A 20,297-nucleotide genomic window follows, 5' to 3' on the forward strand; every position below is an offset into this window, starting at 1 on the left:
AAAAATCCCTTTTAATTACCTCAAATCTTTGTTTGAGAAGGAATGGGCTTGTGTAAATAATTCTCCAAAGAGAGAGAGCTCATGACAGACCACAATCAAACTATAGAAAAATCAGGGACATATATTGAACACCTTGATGTCTAGTTCCATATGATTTTACCTCTGGATGTTTTAAGTGTTACAATAATAAACTAGAAAGTAAAAATCCTAAAATATCTTGAAACATCACTTTATATTTGTAAAATGTTACTGATGAACAGGCATAGGAAACAATTTCATAGTAATGATGTTCTAAGTCTGTTCTTATTTTATAACAATTTTAAAACTCAGATGGTAATCATATTATCAAGGTTTCCAGACTCATAAATCACCATCATGCATTTCTACCATTGTTTAGTGTTTATTTTCCGAGGACTCCAAACTGATCCCTAGATAGACCATTCTCATTTGGAACATAGAGTGTTTATATCATTTTATAATGTGAAAAGTAAAATACAAACACATTCTTGAAGGTGAGACAACTTACTTCAAGTTACATCCATTTCTATGAGAAAGAATAAATAGAAACTTAGAAACTGTGATCCTCATTTCTTTACGGTGGCCATTTTAGGCTCCTCATATTTCTACTTCAGTGGGATGGATACCTTGTTAATAACTTTATTGACTCTCCTCAGACTTCTTTACTGGCTTAGTAGTTATTGCAGACTTGCCTTTTGTCTACCAGATAGGTTTTATGCAGCATGGTTTAAATAATGCTCATTCCAAATCTATACTTGTCAGGTTTCTGCCATTCTCAGGAAACTGAGATAAAAATTAAAGTATATGTGAAAACTCAAGTTCACTCCTATTCCCAGTTTTGAGAAAATGAGGGCAAATGTGTAGAATGATTTTATTTTTCCTAATAAAAAAGAAAGAAAAGGAAAGAAAAATCTTACTGCTAGCATGTCAGCACCTAAATAATCAATATGGGACCCACAAATAGCTTTAGAACCAAATATTTTTCTTTCTGGCCAAGTGCAATGGACATAAGCCACAGTAGATACAAAAATAATTTTCCAACTCTCTACACAAAGTGAAGGACAGGGAGGTCTGGCGTGCTGCAGTCCATGGGGTTGCAAAGAATCGGACACAACTGAGCGACTGAACTGAACACAAGGTCGACTGAGGATAATTTTAAGTATTAAGACTATATCTGATGTTAAAACAGCTTTAATATGAGTTGGAATTTGTTAGCAACAAAGGGCATTTTAATGATGAACCTGGACAGGAAACGGTCATTTAAATGCCATCATATGTTTCTAATTGTGATGTAGAAACACACTCCATGCTGAGAGGCAACATGACGAACTAAAGACGATTGGGCAATAAAGGAATGGAAAAAGAATTAATAGCAGACAGGACAGTTTGGAAGCTTTTTGAAGACTTTCAGGAGAAAATATCTTTTAACCTGTTTCTGTGCTCTTAACCTAGAGGAATGCTGATAGAAATTCAATGAAATAAAGATGTGGCCAATCTGTTCCAGAAGCAATGGGAAAGAGCCAGGCTATAAGATGGCTTTGCTGGCCCTGCTGGCCGAAGGTAGGTCCAGAAAAGAGGCCTCATCCCTCAGGCCCGCCTTGACTCCCAGAATCATACTTTTTCCATTTCACTATGCATGTCCAGTAAGTGTTGCCTAAGGAAATATTGGCTAATAGGTCAGTTTGGACTAGAAACTGGTGAGTCTGAAGCTAGAGTTCACAGTTTTTACCACATGGTTCTCCTGCTCAGAACCCTTTCAGTGGCTTTGCCTTTAAATGTGCTGGGTTAACAAAGTGCATCATTCCTCTGGCATTCCATTTAGACCAGCTCAGTCTTGCCAGTTTCATCTCCCACTGCTTCCTACAGGAAAGCTCCTCTGCACTGCTGCCAGTCCATCGTTCAGCCTTTGTGCTCTTCTACTTCTATATATGTTCACTCAAGTTGTTCCTCCATCTGGAACCCCAACTTCGGTTCTTTGTTTATTTCAACCTACCAACATCCCATGCTGGAGTCAAAAACCCACCTCTTTATATATGATCCCTGAAAAGCCCAGTCAGTCTCTGCTTCTCATCTCCTTCTCTGGACACCTCCAGTACATAACTTCCAAGACTGCATACCGGGCCTTTATCAGATTCTACTTGGTGTTATAGACTGTCTTTCATGGAAAGCCTGTACAATGTTGTAAAGTGCCAAATCACACCACAGTGCCTCCATCTTGAAGGATTAAATAAAAAGCTCTCATACAGAGTCATGTGTAACATATGTGCTACACCGCTTATAGAGAACTTTCACTTAATCTCTCTTTGTGAAGTTTTAAATAAACAAGCTTCCAAACCCTCAGATTATAGAATTTACAAGGGACTTCCACATATAATATTTTATTTCACAATACCTTGGAGGGAGGCCTGACAGATGTTATGATCTTTATTTTACAGATGGAGAAGCTAGATGAGGGAATCACAAGTGATTCACACAGTGTCTCACTGACTAATTGGGCAGCTCTGGGATTTAGAACCATCTTTTCTAATTTGCTAATGCTCATTTGGCTTAATAGCTTTCTTTTTTCCATACTTGATTATTTCAGCTTCATAGTTTTAAACTTGTGATTTGGAGTTTGGATAAATTATTAAAATGATAGAGGAAAAAAATGACTTCATACTGAGAGATCATAGAGACACAAGGCTGATAAACATAATAAAAGCATAGGATTAGTACTTCAAGTGACTTGGCAATTGATGTAAAACAAGAAAAAACATGAGAGACCCCTTAATGTGGAATGAAATCATGAAGACTAAGCAAGTGTGCCATAAAGGACAGCAAGATCAAAGTCTAGGAGCAATGGTTTTGAATTAAGTATGTTTTAAGTTTTTCTTGAATTTTCAATCATGTACTGCAAGATGAAAAAGAAACACTGTACAAAATCCATTAAAATTAGAAAAGAATATATTCACAAGTTACGGATTCTGTTGACTCTTCCAGTGTTGAATTGCTAATGTTTCTTAAATGCAAACTCTGAGCAGGCATAGTTCCAGACATTTCATGGTTCATTTACTCCTGTTCACAACAGAGCTCTGAAGTATCATTAGGGAAACTTTTTGGAGAAACTGAGGCAAAGAACAACTGTTGGTACAGATGAGATTTTCAACATCTGCTGCCTAAAGCCTAAGCCCAAGCTAAACTATGTATCAATACGCCTGTGATCAGGAAAATCTGAACTCAGTGACACTAGTCCACCTTTAATTAAACATATCTGGACTGCCTTCTGTTTCTCGATAATCGTCCATTAGTTTAAAAACTATTAAAACCTCTTGTGTTCTTAGAACTGTGTATAACTTCAATGACTTAATATTTCCCCAGAGAATGTAAATGTCAAGTGTGGGACAAACAATCTCCAGCACAAGCTTCTCTGCGCTCTGCAATGTCTGCACATCTGTTTGCTGCTACATATGTTACAAATGAGCACATGTGGCTTGGGGAGGATTGCCAAACGTCTCTGATTCTGAAAGGCGACATTTACTTTAAGAGGACATCTTGGTCTCAGTGGTCTCCAGCCTTGTTAAATTTAACCATAAATGCATAGATTAACAAGTTTCAGAGAATGTAAGTTTTTTTCCCCTGCTTAAAAAAAGTGGTGGTTACCCTCGTGGATGATCCATCCTCAAGTATGTCTGTGTTTGTGACCTCCCTTGCAGTATTGGCAGTAAACAGTAAAGGTTAACAAGTGATGGTTGGAATCAGATCTGGGTTTGAATCTCAATCTTTTCTTTACTGTGTGGTATGGAGTTTTTCCTGAACTTTTCTGAACTTCAGTTTCCTCATTTGTAAAATAGAGTATCTAATTTGTAGGATTGGGGTGAGGATAAAATAAAGTTATATGTAGACAATGTAGAGGTATCATGTCTAACACATGCTCCATAAATATTAACAGATAACTGCTGAGAAAACACAAAGTACAAACACAGAAAATAGATTTTTCCAGACAAATACATCAATATAGTTATTGGAAACTCTAAAATCATGGATGCTTTTTTCCTTTTTAATTCTAATTTTCTGTATCTTCCAGAATTTTCATTAAAAAACAAAACAGGAGACTTCCCTGGTGGTTCAGTGGTTAATACTCCACCTTGTAATACAGAGTACATGGGTCTGATCCTTGGTCCAGGAACTAAGATCCACATGCTCCAGAGCAACTAAGCCCAGAGTGCTGTGTGCTGCAATCGGAGATCCTCGTAACACAATAAATATTCCTTTCATAACACAATAAATATTCCTGATGCTGCAACTATAATCCAACTCAGTCAAAGGATTGAGAAGATGCAAGAAAGTTTTAACAAGGACCTAGAAGAAATAAAAAAGTCAATATATAATGAATAATGCAATAAATGAAATTAAAAACACTCTGGAGGCAACAAATAGTAGAATAACAGAGGCAGAAGATAGGATTAGTGAATTAGAAGATAGAATGGTAGAAATAAATGAATCAGAGAGGATAAAAGAAAAACGAATTAAAAGAAATGAGGACAATCTCAGAGACCTCCAAGACAATATTAAACACTACAACATTCGAATCATAGGGGTCCCAGAAGAAGAAGACAAAAGAAAGACCATGAGAAAATACTTGAGGAGATAATAGTTGAAAACTTCCTAAAATGGGGAAGGAAATAACCACCCAAGTCCAAGAAACCCAGAGAGTCCCAAACAGGATAAACCCAAGGTGAAACACCCCAAGACACATATTAATCAAATTAACAAAGATCAAACACAAAGAACAAATATTAAAAGCAGCAAGGGAAAAACAACAAATAACACACAAGGGAATTCCCATAAGGATAACAGCTGATCTTTCAATAGAAACTCTTCAAGCCAGGAGGGAATGGCAAGACATACTTAAAATGATGAAAGAAAATAACCTACAGCCCAGATTATTGTACCCAGCAAGGATCTCATTCAAGTATGAAGGAGAAATCAAAAGCTTTTCAGACAAGCAAAAGCTGAGAGAATTCTGCACCACCAAACCAGCTCTCCAACAAATACTAAAGGATATTCTCTAGACAGGAAACACAAAAACGGGGTATAAATTCGAACCCAAAACAATAAAATAAATGGCAACGGGATCATACTTATCAGTAATTACCTTAAACGTAAATGGGTTGAATGCCCCAACCAAAAGACAAAGACTGGCTGAATGGATACAAAAACAAGACCCCTACATATGTTGTCTACAAGAGACCCACCTCAAAACAGGGGACACATACAGACTGAAAGTGAAGGGCTGGAAAAAGAGTTTCCATGCAAATAAGGACCAAAAGAAAGCAGGAGTAGCAATACTCATATCAGATAAAATAGACTTTAAAACAAAGGCTGTGAAAAGAGACAAAGAAGGTCACTACATAATGATCAAAGGATCAATCCAAGAAGAAGATATAACAATTATAAATATATATGCACCCAGCACGGGAGCACTGCAGTATGTAAGACAAATGCTAACAAGTATGAAAGGAGAAATTAACAATAACACAATAATAGTGGGAGACTTTAATACCCCACTCACACCTATGGATAGATCAACTAAACAGAAAATTAACAAGGAAACACAAACTTTAAACGATACAATAGACCAGTTAGACCTAATTGATATCTATAGGACATTTCATCCCAAAACAATGAATTTCACCTTTTTCTCAAGCGCACATGGAACCTTCTCCAGGATAGATCACATCCTGGGCCATAAAGCTAGCCTTGGTAAATTCAAAAAATAGAAATCATTCCAAGCATCTTTTCTGACCACAATGCAGTAAGATTAGATCTCAATTACAGGAGAAAAACTATTAAAAATTCCAACATATGGAGGCTGAACAACACGCTGCTGAATAACCAACAAATCACAGAAGAAATCAAAAAAGAAATCAAAATTTGCATAGAAATGAATGAAAATGAAAACACAACAACCCAAAACCTGTGGAACACAGTAAAAGCAGTCCTAAGGGGAAAGTTCATAGCAATACAGGCACACCTCAAGAAACAAGAAAAAAGTCAAATAAATAATCTAACTCTACACCTAAAGCAACTAGAAAAGGAAGAAATGAAGAACCCCAGGGTTAGTAGAAGGAAAGAAATCTTAAAAATTAGAGCAGAAATAAATGCAAAAGAAACAAAAGAGACCATAGCAAAAATCAACAAAACCAAAATCTGGTTCTTTGAAAGGATAAATAAAATTGACAAACCATTAGCCAGACTCATCAAGAAACAAAGGGAGAAAAATCAAATCAATAAAATTAGAAACGAAAATGGAGAGATCACAACAGACAACACAGAAATACAAAGGATCATAAGAGACTACTATCAACAATTATATGCCAATAACGTGGAAAACATGGAAGAAATGGACAAATTCTTAGAAAAGTACAACTTTCCAAAACTCGGCCAGGAAGAAATAGAAAATCTTAACAGACCCATCACAAGCACGGAAATTCAAACTGTAATCAAAAATCTTCCAGCAAACAAAAGCCCAGGTCCAGACGGCTTCACAGCTGAATTCTACCAAAAATTTAGAGAAGAGCTAACACCTATCCTGCTCAAACTCTTCCAGAAAATTGCAGAGGAAGGTAAACTTCCAAACTCATTCTATGAGGCCACCATCACCCTAATACCAAAACCTGACAAAGATGCCACAAAAAAAGAAAACTACAGGCCAATATCACTGATGAACATAAATGCAAAAATCCTTAACAAAATTCTAGCAATCAGAATCCAACAACACATTAAAAAGATCATACACCATGACCAAGTGGGCTTTATCCCAGGGATGCAAGGATTCTTCAATATCCACAAATCAATCAATGTAATACACCACATTAACAAACTGAAAAATAAAAACCATATGATTATCTCAATAGATGCAGAGAAAGCCTTTGACAAAATTCAACATCCATTTATGATAAAAACTCTCCAGAAAGCAGGAATAGAAGGAACATACCTCAACATAATAAAAGCTATATATGACAAACACACAGCAAACATTATCCTCAATGGTGAAAAATTGAAAGCATTTTCTCTAAAGACAGGAACAAGACAAGGGTGCCCACTTTCACCATTACTATTCAACATAGTTTTGGAAGTTTTGGCCACAGCAATCAGAGCAGAAAAAGAAATAAAAGGAATCCAAATTGGAAAAGAAGAAGTAAAACTCTCACTATTTACAGATGACATGATCCTCTACATAGAAAACCCTAAAGACTCCACCAGAAAATTACTAGAACTAATCAATGACTATAGTAAAGTTGCAGGATATAAAATCAACACACAGAAATCCCTTGCATTCCTATACACTAATAATGAGAAAACGGAAAGAGAAATTAAGGAAACAATTCCATTCACCATTGCAACGGAAAGAATAAAATACTTAGGAATATATCCACCTAAAGAAACTAAAGACCTATACATAGAAAATTATAAAACACTAGTGAAAGAAATCAAAGAGGACACTAATAGATGGAGAAATATACCGTGTTCATAGATTGGAAGAATCAATATAATGAAAATGAGTATACTACCCAAAGCAATTTATAGATTCAATGCACTCCCTATCAAGCTACCAACTGTGTTCTTCACAGAGCTTGAACAAATAATTTCACAATTTGTATGGAAATACAAAAAACCTCAAATAGCCAAAGCGATCTTGAGAAAGAAGAATGGAACTGGAGGAATCAACCTACCTGACTTCAGGCTCTACTACAAAGCCACAGTTATCAAGACAGTATGGTACTGGCACAAAGACAGAAATATAGATCAATGGAACAAAATAGAAAGCCCAGAGATAAATCCACGCACATATGGACACCTTATCTTTGACAAAGGAGGCAAGAATATACAATGGATTAAAGACAATCTCTTTAACAAGTGGTGCTGGGAAATCTGGTCAACCACTTGTAAAAGAATGAAACTAGAACACTTTCTAACACCATACACAAAAATAAACTCAAAATGGATTAAAGATCTAAACATAAGACCAGAAACTATAAAACTCCTAGAGGAGAACATAGGCGAAAACTCTCTGACATACATCACAGCAGGATCCTCTATGACCCACCTCCCAGAATATTGGAAATAAAAGCAAAAATAAACAAATGGGACCTAATTAACCTTAAAAGCTTCTTCACATCAAAGAAAACTATTAGCAAGGTGAAAAGACAGCCTTCAGAATGGGAGAAAATAATAGCAAATGAAGCAACTGACAAACAACTAATCTCAAAAATATACAAGCAACTCCTCCAGCTCAACTCCAGAAAAATAAATGACCCAATCAAAAAATGGGCCAAAGAACTAAATAGACATTTCTCCAAAGAAGACATACAGAGGGCTAACAAACACATGAGAAGATGCTCAACATCACTCATTATCAGAGAAACGCAAATCAAAACCACTATGAGATACCATTTCACACCAGTCAGAATGGCTGCAATCCAAAAGTTTACAAATAATAAATGTTGGAGAGGGTGTGGAGAAAAGGGAACCCTCTTACACTGTTGGTGGGAATGCAAACTAGTACAGCCACTATGGAGAACAGTGTGGAGATTCCTTAAAAAACTGGAAACAGAACTGCCTTATGATCCAGCAATCCCACTGCTGGGCATACACACTGAGGAAACCAGAAGGGAAAGAGACACGTGTACCCCAGTGTTCATCGCAGCACTGTTTATAATAGCCAGGACATGGAAGCAACCTAGATGTCCATCAGCAGATGAATGGATAAGAAAGCTGTGGTACATATACACAATGGAGTATTACTCAGCCCTTAAAAAGAATACATTTGAATCTGTTCTAATGAGGTGGATGAAACTGGAGCCTATTATACAGAGTGAAGTAAGCCAGAAAGAAAAACACCAATACAGTATACTAACGCATATATATGGAATTTAGAAAGATGGTAACAATAACCCTGTGTACGAGACAGCAAAAGAGACACTGATGTATAGATCAGTCTTATGGACTCTGTGGGAGAGGGAGAGGGTGGGAAGATTTGGGAGAATGGTATTGAAACATATAAAATATCATGTATGAAACGAGTTGCCAGTCCAGGTTTGATGCACGATACTGGATGCTTGGGGCTAGTGCACTGGGACGACTCAGAGGGATGGTATGGGGAGGGAGGAGGGAGGAGGGTTCAGGATGGGGAACACATGTATACCTGTGGCAGATTCATTTTGATATTTGGCAAAACTAATACAACTATGTAAAGTTTAAAAATAAAATTTTAAAAAAAAGAAATATTAAAAAAAAAAACAGGATCATGTCACTGTCAGTGGCTGAAAAAAAGATAACATGTTACTGTTAGTAGCAAGAAATTCCAGCACACAGAGTTTGACATTGGTATCCAGCTCTTTTGGAAGAAATCAGACATTGTTGTGTAAGATTTGATAATAAATTTATTTTATAAATTATTTTTTTCAATTGATTCTGTGAATGTATTTCCAATGGTCCAGCCACTCACAATCTCCTAGATGCATTTTTATGTATAAACGTGTTGTATTTCAGTGAAAAAGAGTAACTACTGCAAGGAGATCCAACCAGTCCATTCTGAAGGAGATCAGCCCTGGGATTTCTTTGGAAGGAATGATGCTAAAGCTGAAACTCCAGTACTTTGGCCACCTCATGGGAAGAGTTGACTCATTGGAAAAGACTCTGATGCTGGGAGGGATTGGGGGCAGGAGGAAAATGGGACGACAGAAGATGAGATGGCTGGATGGCATCAATGACTCGATGGACGTGAGTCTGGGTGAACTCTGGGAGTTGGTGATGCACAGGGAGGCCTGGCGTGCTGCGATTCATGGGGTCGCAAAGAGTCGGACACGACTGAGTGAACTGAACTGAACTGAAGGATAAAGGACAGAAAAGGTTTAAACTGGTGCACTGAAAACTCTGATCTTGGGAAAGATGCTTCTGGCACAGTCCAAGGAAACTCTGAGGCTGTAATTTTCAGTAGGCAGTCCAAGCCCTTTGGTTAACAATGGTCTCGGATAAACATGACTTTGCCTGGCAACACCTGTGTGCAAGCATTGTCATTCTATTAATAGCTGGCAACACTTCCTTTTCTTGTACTTGGTAACCTTCTTTCAGGGGAATCTGGCTCTTCAGCAGGAAATCCACTCAGCACCTGCTGTAGGAGCCCATGAATCCTGGCTATTCCTGGCATGAATTTCACTGTAATACAATTAAAACAACCCTTAAATAGATGGGTCTTTTCTCAACAGAGGTACCCAGCCTGAGGTAGCGAGCTGGGAAAAAATGAAGACAAGTACATTTCCCTGCCAGGTGAGCCTTCCCAGGGAAAACAAAATTATAAAATGGGACACTCTGAACCATAGTTAGACATTCCCTTTTATAATTAGTCCAATGCAATCTATTGAACACTCAGTTCAGTTGCTCAGTCATGTCTGAGTCTCTGCGACTCTATGAACTGCAGCATGCCAGGCCTCACTGTCTATCACAAACTCCTGGAGTTTACCCAAACTCATGCCCATTGAGTTGGTGATGCCATTCAACCATCTCATCCTCTGTTGTCCCCTTCTCCTCCTGCCTTCAATCTTTCCCAGCATCAGAGTCTTTTCAAATGAGTCAGCTCTTCACATCAGGTGGCCAAAGTATTGGAGTTTCAGCTTCAGCATCAGTCCTTCCAATGAACACCCAGGACTGATCTCCTTTATGATGGACTGGTTGGATCTCCTTGTTGTCCACGGGACTCTCAAGAGTCTTCTCCAACACCACAGTTCAAAAGCATCAATTCTTTGGCATTCAGCTTTCTTTATAGTCCAACTCTCACATCCATACATGACTACTGGAAAAACCATAGCTTTGACTAGACGGACCTTTGTTGGCAAAGTAATGTCTCTGATTTTGAATATGCTGTCTAGGTTGGTCATAACTTTCCTTCCAAGGAGTAAACATTTTAAAATTTCGTGGCTGCAGTCACCATCTGAAGTGATTTTGGAGCCCCTCAAAATAAAGTCAGCTACTGTTTCCACTGTTTCCCCATCTATTGCCATGAAGTAAGGGAACCGGATGCCATGATCTTCATTTTCTGAATGTTGAGCTTTAAGCCAACTTTTTCACTCTCTTCTTGCACTTTCATCAAGAGGCTCTTTAGTTCTTCTCGCAATCTGCCAGGAGGGTGGTGTCATCTGCATATCTGAGGTGACTGATATTTCTTTCGGCAATCTTGATTCTAGCTTGTGCTTCCTCCAGCCCAGCGTTTCTCATGATGTACTCTGCATATAAGTTAAATAAGCAGGGTGACAATATACAGACTTGATGTACTCCTTTTCCTATTTGGAACCAGTCTGTTGTTCCATGTCCAGTTCTAACTGTTGCTTCTTGACCTGCATACAAATTTCTCAAGAGGCAGGTCAGGTGGTCTGGTATGCCCATCTCTTTCAGAATTTTCCACAGTTTATTGTGATCCACACAGTCAAAGATTTTGCCATAGTCAATAAAGCAGAAATAGATGTTTTTCTGGAACTCTCTTGCTTTTTCCATGATCCAGTGGAGGTTGGCAATTTGATCTCTGGTTCCTCTGCCTTTTCTAAAACCAGCTTGAACATCTGGAAGTTCACCATTCACGTATTGCTGAAACCTGACTTGGAGAATTTTGAGCATTATTTACTAGCGTGTGAGATGAGTGCAATTGTGCGGTAGTTTGAGCATTCTTTGGCATTGCCTTTCTTTGGGATTGGAATGAAAACTGACCTTTTCCAGTCCTGTGGCCACTGCTGAGTTTTCAAAACTTGCTGGCGTATTGAGTGAAGCACGTTCATAGCATAATCTTTCAGGATTTGAAATAGATCAACTGGAATTCCATCACCTCCACTAGCTTTGTTCATAGTGATGCTTCCTAAGGCCTACTTGACTTCACATTCCAGGATGTCTGGCTCTAGGTGAGTAATGACAGCATTGTGATTATCTTGGTTGTGAAGCTCTTTTTTGTACAGTTCTTATGTGTATTCTTGCCCCCTCTTCTTAATATATTTTGCTTCTGTTAGGTTCATACCATTTCTGTCCTTTATTGTGCCCATCTTTGCATGAAATGTTCCCTTGATATCTCTAATTTTCTTGAAGAGATCATTAGTCTTTCCCGTTCTATTGTTTTCCTCTATTTCTTTGCATTGATTGCTGAGGAAGGCTTTCTTATCTGTCCTTGCTATTCTTTGGAACTGAGCACTCAAATGGGTATATCTTTCCTTTTCTCCTTTGCTTTTTCTTCACTTCTTTTCACAGTTATTTGTATTGAACATTAGTAGATACCTAAAAGGGCTTCCTAGGTGGCACTAGTGGTAAAGGATCTGCTTGCCAGTGCAGGAGATATAAGAGATGTGAGTCCAGTCCCTGGGTCAGGACGATCCTCTAGAGGAGGGCATGGCAACCCACTCAAGTATTATTGTCTGGAGAATCCCATGGACAGAAGAGCCTAGCAGGCTATAGGGTCACAAAGAATCTGGCACGACTGAAGCAACTTAGCATGAAACCACTTAAAAAATCTTCAGTGGTGGAATCATTGATTTTGGTATAACCCAGGCTTATATAGGTTGAACTCATGTGAGTTGGTTCTTCCCCTAAAACCCTAAAGAGCTGACAATGAAGTTATAGATGTTTAAAACTAAGGCTCAGAGGGGTAAGAGGCTTAGCAAATGTGTTAAGCCTAAAGTGAATCCACAAAAATGCACGTGCCAGATAACACTAAATTAAATGACAAATCATGAGCCACCCCTACTTTCTTAACCTTTGACTCTTGTTCCTTCAATTCTAAATCTTCCACTTAGAGCTTTTGTGACCTAGAAGAGACCTGGGTGCGGCATTTTTTGGACTGGTGCTTTCCATGGCAATTCTAGTTAGCAAAAGGTGCACCTCGACATGGTCTTCTCCCGCTTCTCCTCCTTCCCTCTGGTCTCCACGATTGTTCTGTTACTGGTAGTTTCTCTCCAGGCAGCCGCTCCTGTGACAGCTGTTTCCTGGGACAAACCTCTATACATCTAATGCTACATCTTACGCCCTCTAAAATCTTTAGTTTGGTACTGAGTCCCTTAGAGGCTAGATGCTAGTGTGATCATCCCTATAGGGCGATTTAGTACATGTATTTCCTTCTTTAACATTCATCAAGCACCTGAAATGTTGTAAACATTGCAGATTCAGTAGTGAATATTCCAGATGGGATTTCTATGACAGGAACATACAGCGGGGTAAGGAGAGGCACTTGCTCTGCAAAGTTCTATAGACAATCGTGTTCAGCACTCCCCTGAGTAGCATCAGGAAATTGACCTGTGCATCATATTCTTTTACACTGCCCTGGACTCTACATTCTCTTAGAGTGGCTCCTCCCACTGGTAACAATGCCAGGATGCTCAGTCCTCAGGAGTTTCAGTGTAAAGTCACTCACTCTCTCCTTGTAGTTGTTTAGTCACTAAATCCTGTCAGACTCCTTGCAGCCCCATGGACTTTAGCCTGCCAGTCCCCTCTGTCCTTGGAATTTCCCAGGCAAGAATACTGGAGTGCTTTGCCATTTCTTTCCCCAGGGGATCTTACCAAGCCAGGGAACACATCTCCTGCATTGGTAGGTGGGTTCTTTACTACTGAGCCACCAGAGAAGCCCTGAACAAAGAGAAGGTAGGTCTTCACAAATGAGATGCAGCCATAAATCTGCCACATCGCTGAACCACTGGGTACAAGTAGCCACAGTAACTGCACCTGGTTTCTGTTCATCCTTATATTAATCATCCAATAAAGCAGCAGATTTCTCAGGGTTTCTTTCTTGCAACTTTATTATAAAAGTGATAATTGCATGTAGTAAAATGCAATTTAAAAATATTAACATGAAAGTTTTAAAGGATATATAAATCGAAAAGTAAAATTTTCCCTTCTCACTAGTATCTCATCCTCCACTCTTCCTCTTGGTAAGCTCAGTGGAAATTCTGGCCTTTTTCTTCTTGAATTTGTTTTTTTCTTTAAAACTTTAAATGTCAGCCTAAGAGAGAAATTACTGTAATAGGGGATGTCAGGATTTTACAAGATAATGGAGGCAACAATAATATTTCAAAAAGATAAGCCAGGTCCAAACTCAGGTCACCAGAGGGTGCATGGCATATGCAGAAAAGAAATGCTGATGTATCTTTGACTTTCCTGTAGTTTCCAAGATATGCAAAATGAACTAATGGCTTTTCAAAAATGATGAGCACTTAACCTGTGTTTCAATCTTCTTCATGAGACTCTTCTTCATGATCTGTACCCAACGTAACCAAAAATAAAAAACTATAAAAGAGGTAACTCAATAATGTTTCTCTCTGTTACTTGACAATTTACATTTTGAGTAGAGAGAGGCAAGACGGAAAAGGAATGTATGAAATCCATTTGACTCAATTACATCTCAATGGGTTTCATGTAGATTCTAGGGTTTAACCCTGAGTTACTTAGGTCAAAGTAGTGCTATTGTCAACTCCATATAAACAAAATCAGCACATTAATTGTGTTGTCATATTCCTTGTCTTCTTCTAAAATTTTAATAGTTTATAAAAACATAATGTGTGCATTCAAGAGCAAGCACATAAATTCAAATAAATTATATATTAGAACAATTCTTCATGGGATACCAAAAGGATTTCCTTTGTGTTACATTACACATCACTGCTTATCATTCTAGATTTGTTTGCAATACATAGCTCTATTGTTTCATATGCATTGCTTATTTCACAGAAGATGATAGATAGGTAGAACTGTGGGCACACACATCAGGCTACATTCTGCAGAACATTTTATATGTATCATTTTCTAAAGAATAATTCCAACTAAGACATCCAGACTAAGTACGAAAGCCTACATTATGCTAACACAAAAAAGCAATAAAATAAAAATTGCCAAAGCTTTTAGTTTTGGAACTCTTAATGTGGTCAACTAAAAATGATTTCCTGTTTCCAAAAAGTTTTTTTTCCCCCCTACAAGAAAATCCTCTCTCTGGAAATATCAGATGTCTTCATAGTTATTTGATATTTCTGCCCAGAAGAATCTGGGGAGAGAAAGAAAAGAAAGAAAGTGGGAAAGGCCAAGAGAGCACAGGAAACCCCTCTTGGAATTTCAAAGGCAAAGAAATGTGGAATAAGTTAGCTATGCCAAGGCAGTTAATATAGAAAGCCTGAAGAACTGAGTAAAGAAAAGAAATATTCATATGAAGAACCATGTATCCATTATACATGCAGGTTCATATAAAATAAATGAAGCTGAAAGAAAACAATTAAAAACCGCTTATAAGAGACATTTAGGAAATATTTAGTACATATAATTAGAAGACATAAAAATTAGAAGGCTGGGATCAATGAAGTAGCCACTCAAATACGCTCCTGAAATGTAAATAGGCTCTTGCTATTGCTGCTTTTCTTAGTTTTTTATAGGTTAGTGTAAACTAATTGCAATTTTGCATTGTTGAAACTTGAAATTTGATATTGGAATACATTCTTAAATAAATGTGGTTATGTTATTTTGTTGTTGTTGTTGTTCAGTCACTAAGTCGTGTCTGACTCTGCAACTCTGTGGGCTACAGCATACCAGCCTTCCCGGTCGTTCATTATCTCCTGGAGTTTGCTCAGACTCATGTCCCCTGAGTTGGTGATGATATCCAACCATCTCATCCTCTGCCACCCCCTTCTCCTTTTGCCTTCAATCTTTCCCAGCATCAGGGTCTTTTCCATTGAGTCAGCACTTCACATCAGGTGGCCAAAGTATTGGAGCTTCAGCTTCAGCATCAGTCCTTCAAATAAATATTCAGGGTTGATTTCCTTTAGAATTGACTGGTTTGATCTTGCCACACAAGGGACTCTCTAGTTCCTCTCTAGCACCACAATTCAAAAGAATTAATTCTCTGGTGCTAAAACTTCTTTATGGCTCAACTCTCACATCCATACAGGACTACTGGAAAAATCATAGCTTTGACTATATGGATTTCTGTTGGCACAGTGACGTCTCTGCTTTTTAATATGCTGTCTAGGTTTTTCCTTCCAAGAAGCAAGCGTCTTTTAATTTCCTGGCTGCAGTCACCATCTGCAGTGATTTTAGGGCCCCCAAAAGAAAATCTGTCACTGCTTCTACTTTTATCCCTTCTATTTGCCATGAAGTGATGAGATCAGATGTCATTATCTTCACTTTTTGAATGTTGAGTTTTAAAAGCCAGTTTTTTTTTTTTTCACTATCTTCTTTCACCCTCATCAGGAGGCTTTTTAGTTCCTCATCACTTTCTGCCATTAGAGTGGTAATATCAGCATATCTGAAGTTGCTGATATTTCTCCCAGCAATCTTTATTCCAGCTTGTGATTCATCCAGTCTGGCATTTTGCATGATTTATTCTGCATATAAGTTGAATAAGCAGGGTGACAATATACAGATTTATAGTACTCTTTCCCCAATTTTGAACCAGTCCATTGTTCCATGTTCAGTTCTAACTGTTGCTTCTTGTCCTGCATATAGTTTTCTCAGGAGACAGGAAAGGTGGTCTGGCATTCCCATCTCTTCAAGAATTTTCCAGTTTGTTATGATTTATACAGTCAAAAGCTTTACATAGTCAATGAAGCAGAAGTAGATGTTTTCTGAAATTCCCTCACTTTCTCTATTATCCCGTGAATGTTGGCAATTTGATTGCTGGTTCCTCTGCTATTTCTCAACCCAGCTTGTCTGTCTAGAAATTCTCAGTTCACATACTGCTGAAGTGTAGCTTGAAGGATTTTGAGCATAACCTTACTAGCATGTGAAATGAGCTCAATTGTGTGGTAATTTGAACTTTCTTTGGCATTGCCTTCTTTGGGATTGGAATAAAAACTGACCTTTTCCAGATCTGTGGTTATGTTTCACATCATTTTAATGCACATTTCTCTTTTTATGTTATTTTGCTAATAACTTATCACTTGCGGTTTATTTTATATTTATTTTAGACTAAGGAATTGATGTTAGACAAAAAGCACATTCAAGCGATTCTCTTATTCAAATTCAAAATGGGCAGTAAAGCAGTGAAGACAACTCACAACATTAACAGCACATTTAGCCCAGGAACTGCTAATGAACATACAGTGCGGTGGTGGTTCAAGAAGTTTTGCAAAGGAGATAAGAACCTTGAAGATGAGGAGAACAGTGGCTGGCCATCAGAAGTTGACAACGGCCAGTTGAGAGGATCATCAAAGCTGATCCTCTTACAACTACCAGAGAAGTTGCAGAATAACTCAATGTTGACCATTCTATGGTTATCTTGCATTTGAAGCAAATTGGAAGGGTGAAAAAGCTCGATAAGTGGGTGCCTTGTGAGCTGACAGCAAATGAAAAAAGACATCATTTTGAAGTGTCATCTTCTCTTATTCTACACAACAAGGAACCATTTATCAATTGAATTGTTACGTGTGATGAAAAGTGGCATTTCTACAAGCAAACAGTGATGACCAGCTGAGTGGTTGGGCTGAGAAGAAGCTCAAAGCACTTCCTAAAGTCAAACTTGCACCAAAAAAAATCATTGTCACTATTTGGTGGTCTGTTGCCTGTCAGATCTACTACAGCTTTATGAATCCCAGCAAAACCATTACATCTGAGAAATGTGCTCAGCAAATCAATGAGATGCACCAAAAACTACAATTCCTGAAGCCAGCATTGGTCAACAGAAAGAGCCCAATTCTTCTCCATGACAATTCCTGACTCCACATCTCACTACTAATGCTTCAAAAGTTGAATGAATTGGTCTACAAAGTTTTGCCTCATCCACCATATTCACCTGACATCTTGCCAAATGATTGCCACTGCTTCAAGCATCCTGACAACTTTATGCAGGAAAAATGTTTCCACAACCAGCAGGAGGGAGAAAATGTTTTCCAAGAATTCACTGAATCCTAAAGCACAGATTTTTACTCTACAGAAACAAATTAACATTTCTCATTGGCAAAAATGTGTTGATTGTAATGGTCCTTATTTTGATTAATAAAGATGTATTTGAGCCTAATTAAAATGATTTAAAATTCAAGGTCAGAAACCACAATTACTTTTTCACCAACCTAATATTTAATGTAGTTGTAGTAGAGTTCTCTTGCGGCCATCAAATTAAAAGACGCTTACTCCTTGGAAGAAAAGGTATGAGCAATCTAGATAGCATATTGAAAAGCAGAGACATTACTTTGGCAACAAAGGTCTGTCTAGTCAAGGCTATGGTTTTTCCTGTGGTCATGTATGGATGTGAGAGTTGGACTGTGAAGAAAGCTGAGCACCGAAGAATTGATGCTTTTGAACTGTGGTGTGGGAGAAAACTCTTCAGAGTCCCTTGGACTGTGAGGAGATCCAACCAGTCCATTTTAAAGGAGACCAGCCCTGGGTGTTCTTTGGAAGGAATGATGCTAGAGCTGAAACTCCAGTACTTTGGCCACCTCATGTGAAGAGTTGACTCATTGGAAAAGACTCTGATGCTGGGAGGGATTGGGGGCAGGAGGAAAAGGGGACGACAGAGGATGAGATGGCTCGATGGCATCAGCGACTCGATGGACATGAGTTTGAGTGAACTCCAGGAGTTGGTGATGGACAGGGAGGCCTGGCGTGCTGCAATTCATGGGGTTGCAAAGAGTCAGACATGACTGAAGAACTTAACTGAACTGAACTGAACTGAGAGGAGACCTGGGTTGGATTCCTAGGTTGGGAAGATCCCGTGGAAAAGGAAATGGCAACCCACTCCAGTGTTCTTACCTGGGAAATATCCTGGACAAAGAAGCCTGGAAGGTTACAGTCCATGGCATCACAGCTGAGTGACTAAGCCACCAACATCAGAGAAACAGAACCAATATTGTAAAGTTTAAAAATAAAATAAAATTAAAAAATAATAATAATAAAGAAAATATATGTTTATATATATAACACATTTTAATAATTTAAAATTAGCATATTATATTTAAATTTTAATAATTTAAAAATTCTATAACATACTAGAAAGAAAGAAATAATATAATAATCAAAAGATCAAGAAACAATCATGTATATATTAAAATTTAATATATGACAGAGGTACCATATCAAATGATTAATAAAGAAATTTTTATTTAATAAAAAGCTAGACAACTACTTGAGGAAAAAATCCCTAACTCATACCACATAGCAAAATAAATTACAAATTTACTAAAATTAAATATTAAAAGCTGAAATTTTGAGATGCAAGAAGAAATGTGACAGCTATTCAATTTTGAGGTGAGAGATAGTATTTTAAATCATAAGTAATATATTTATAAAAATTTGTCATGCTTTCCAAAACACACTCAAATTAGTGAGAAAAGTAGCGTTGTTTCACATTTTTGCAAATTCCTTTAATGTCTGGCTTAACAGAAGACATCTGGATTCTCATATCTGCTTCTGCATTCATCTGTAGTGATATCATATGTCATGTAGCTTCTGGAAATCTCCACTGTAAACTTGTGAAAGAGTAAAAGTGGAAAAGGCAGATATATTTTAGTATTATAATGAAAATAGCTTTGACCTTTTAGGACTCCAGAAAAGGTCTCGGAGACTCTGAGGGGACTCTGAATCATACTTTGGAAACTCCTGTTATAGATTGATGTGAATCTTTAAATTAATAACACATCTCTGAGGGACAATTTCATCTGCATCGCTCTGGAAAAGATTTATCTGCATTACCTGTAGTTTCCTATAAATTATCAGTTTCCTTCCCCTCTGGAGTTGCAAAATAGCCCTAAGCGATCAAAGATCAAAGATGTACAGTCTTAAGGAATTGGATAATCTCTTAAAAGGTACAGAAGGGCAACCGTAGACCTATAATCCCTTCTGCCCATTTCTCAATCTATCCTTCCCCTGCCACCTTGCATCACTAGCTTCTACCACATTAAACACACTGATACGTTAAAATTAGTTGAGGACCTTGTTGGATGGTAATAAAATCAGAAGAAAGGAAAATTGGAATTCCTCCCAATGTAGTTAATGCAGTCGCTTCTTTATACTTCTACACATAGATTCTCATAGAATTCCTTCCTTTCCAATTCTCTTCAAAAAAAAATTAATTTTCCTAAAGCAATACTTCTTTACCTTCCTATTTCAGTCCTTTGTTCATGTTTGGGGAATCTTACCACTTTCTTCCGTGGTAGAAATTTCTCTTTTTGATCTCTTTTATATTTGGCAACTTGAATGGCACCTCAAACTTTGGTCAAATGTTTATAGGAATTTCTGGTTCAAGAAGTTGGGATGTATTCCTGTTACATGATTAAATACAACTGTTTCAATTC

General features: G+C 37.8%; 1 pseudogene; it reads left to right on the plus strand.

The window, feature by feature from the left end:
• The first annotated feature begins 1,550 nt into the window (after nucleotides 1–1,550).
• LOC138989142 (histone-lysine N-methyltransferase SETMAR-like) lies at nucleotides 1,551–18,004 on the plus strand (annotated as a pseudogene).
• The last annotated feature ends 2,293 nt before the right edge of the window (nucleotides 18,005–20,297 follow it).

The sequence above is a fragment of the Bos mutus genome, chromosome 9 (genome assembly GCF_027580195.1).
Source record: "Bos mutus isolate GX-2022 chromosome 9, NWIPB_WYAK_1.1, whole genome shotgun sequence".
Lineage (NCBI taxonomy): Eukaryota > Metazoa > Chordata > Mammalia > Artiodactyla > Bovidae > Bos > Bos mutus.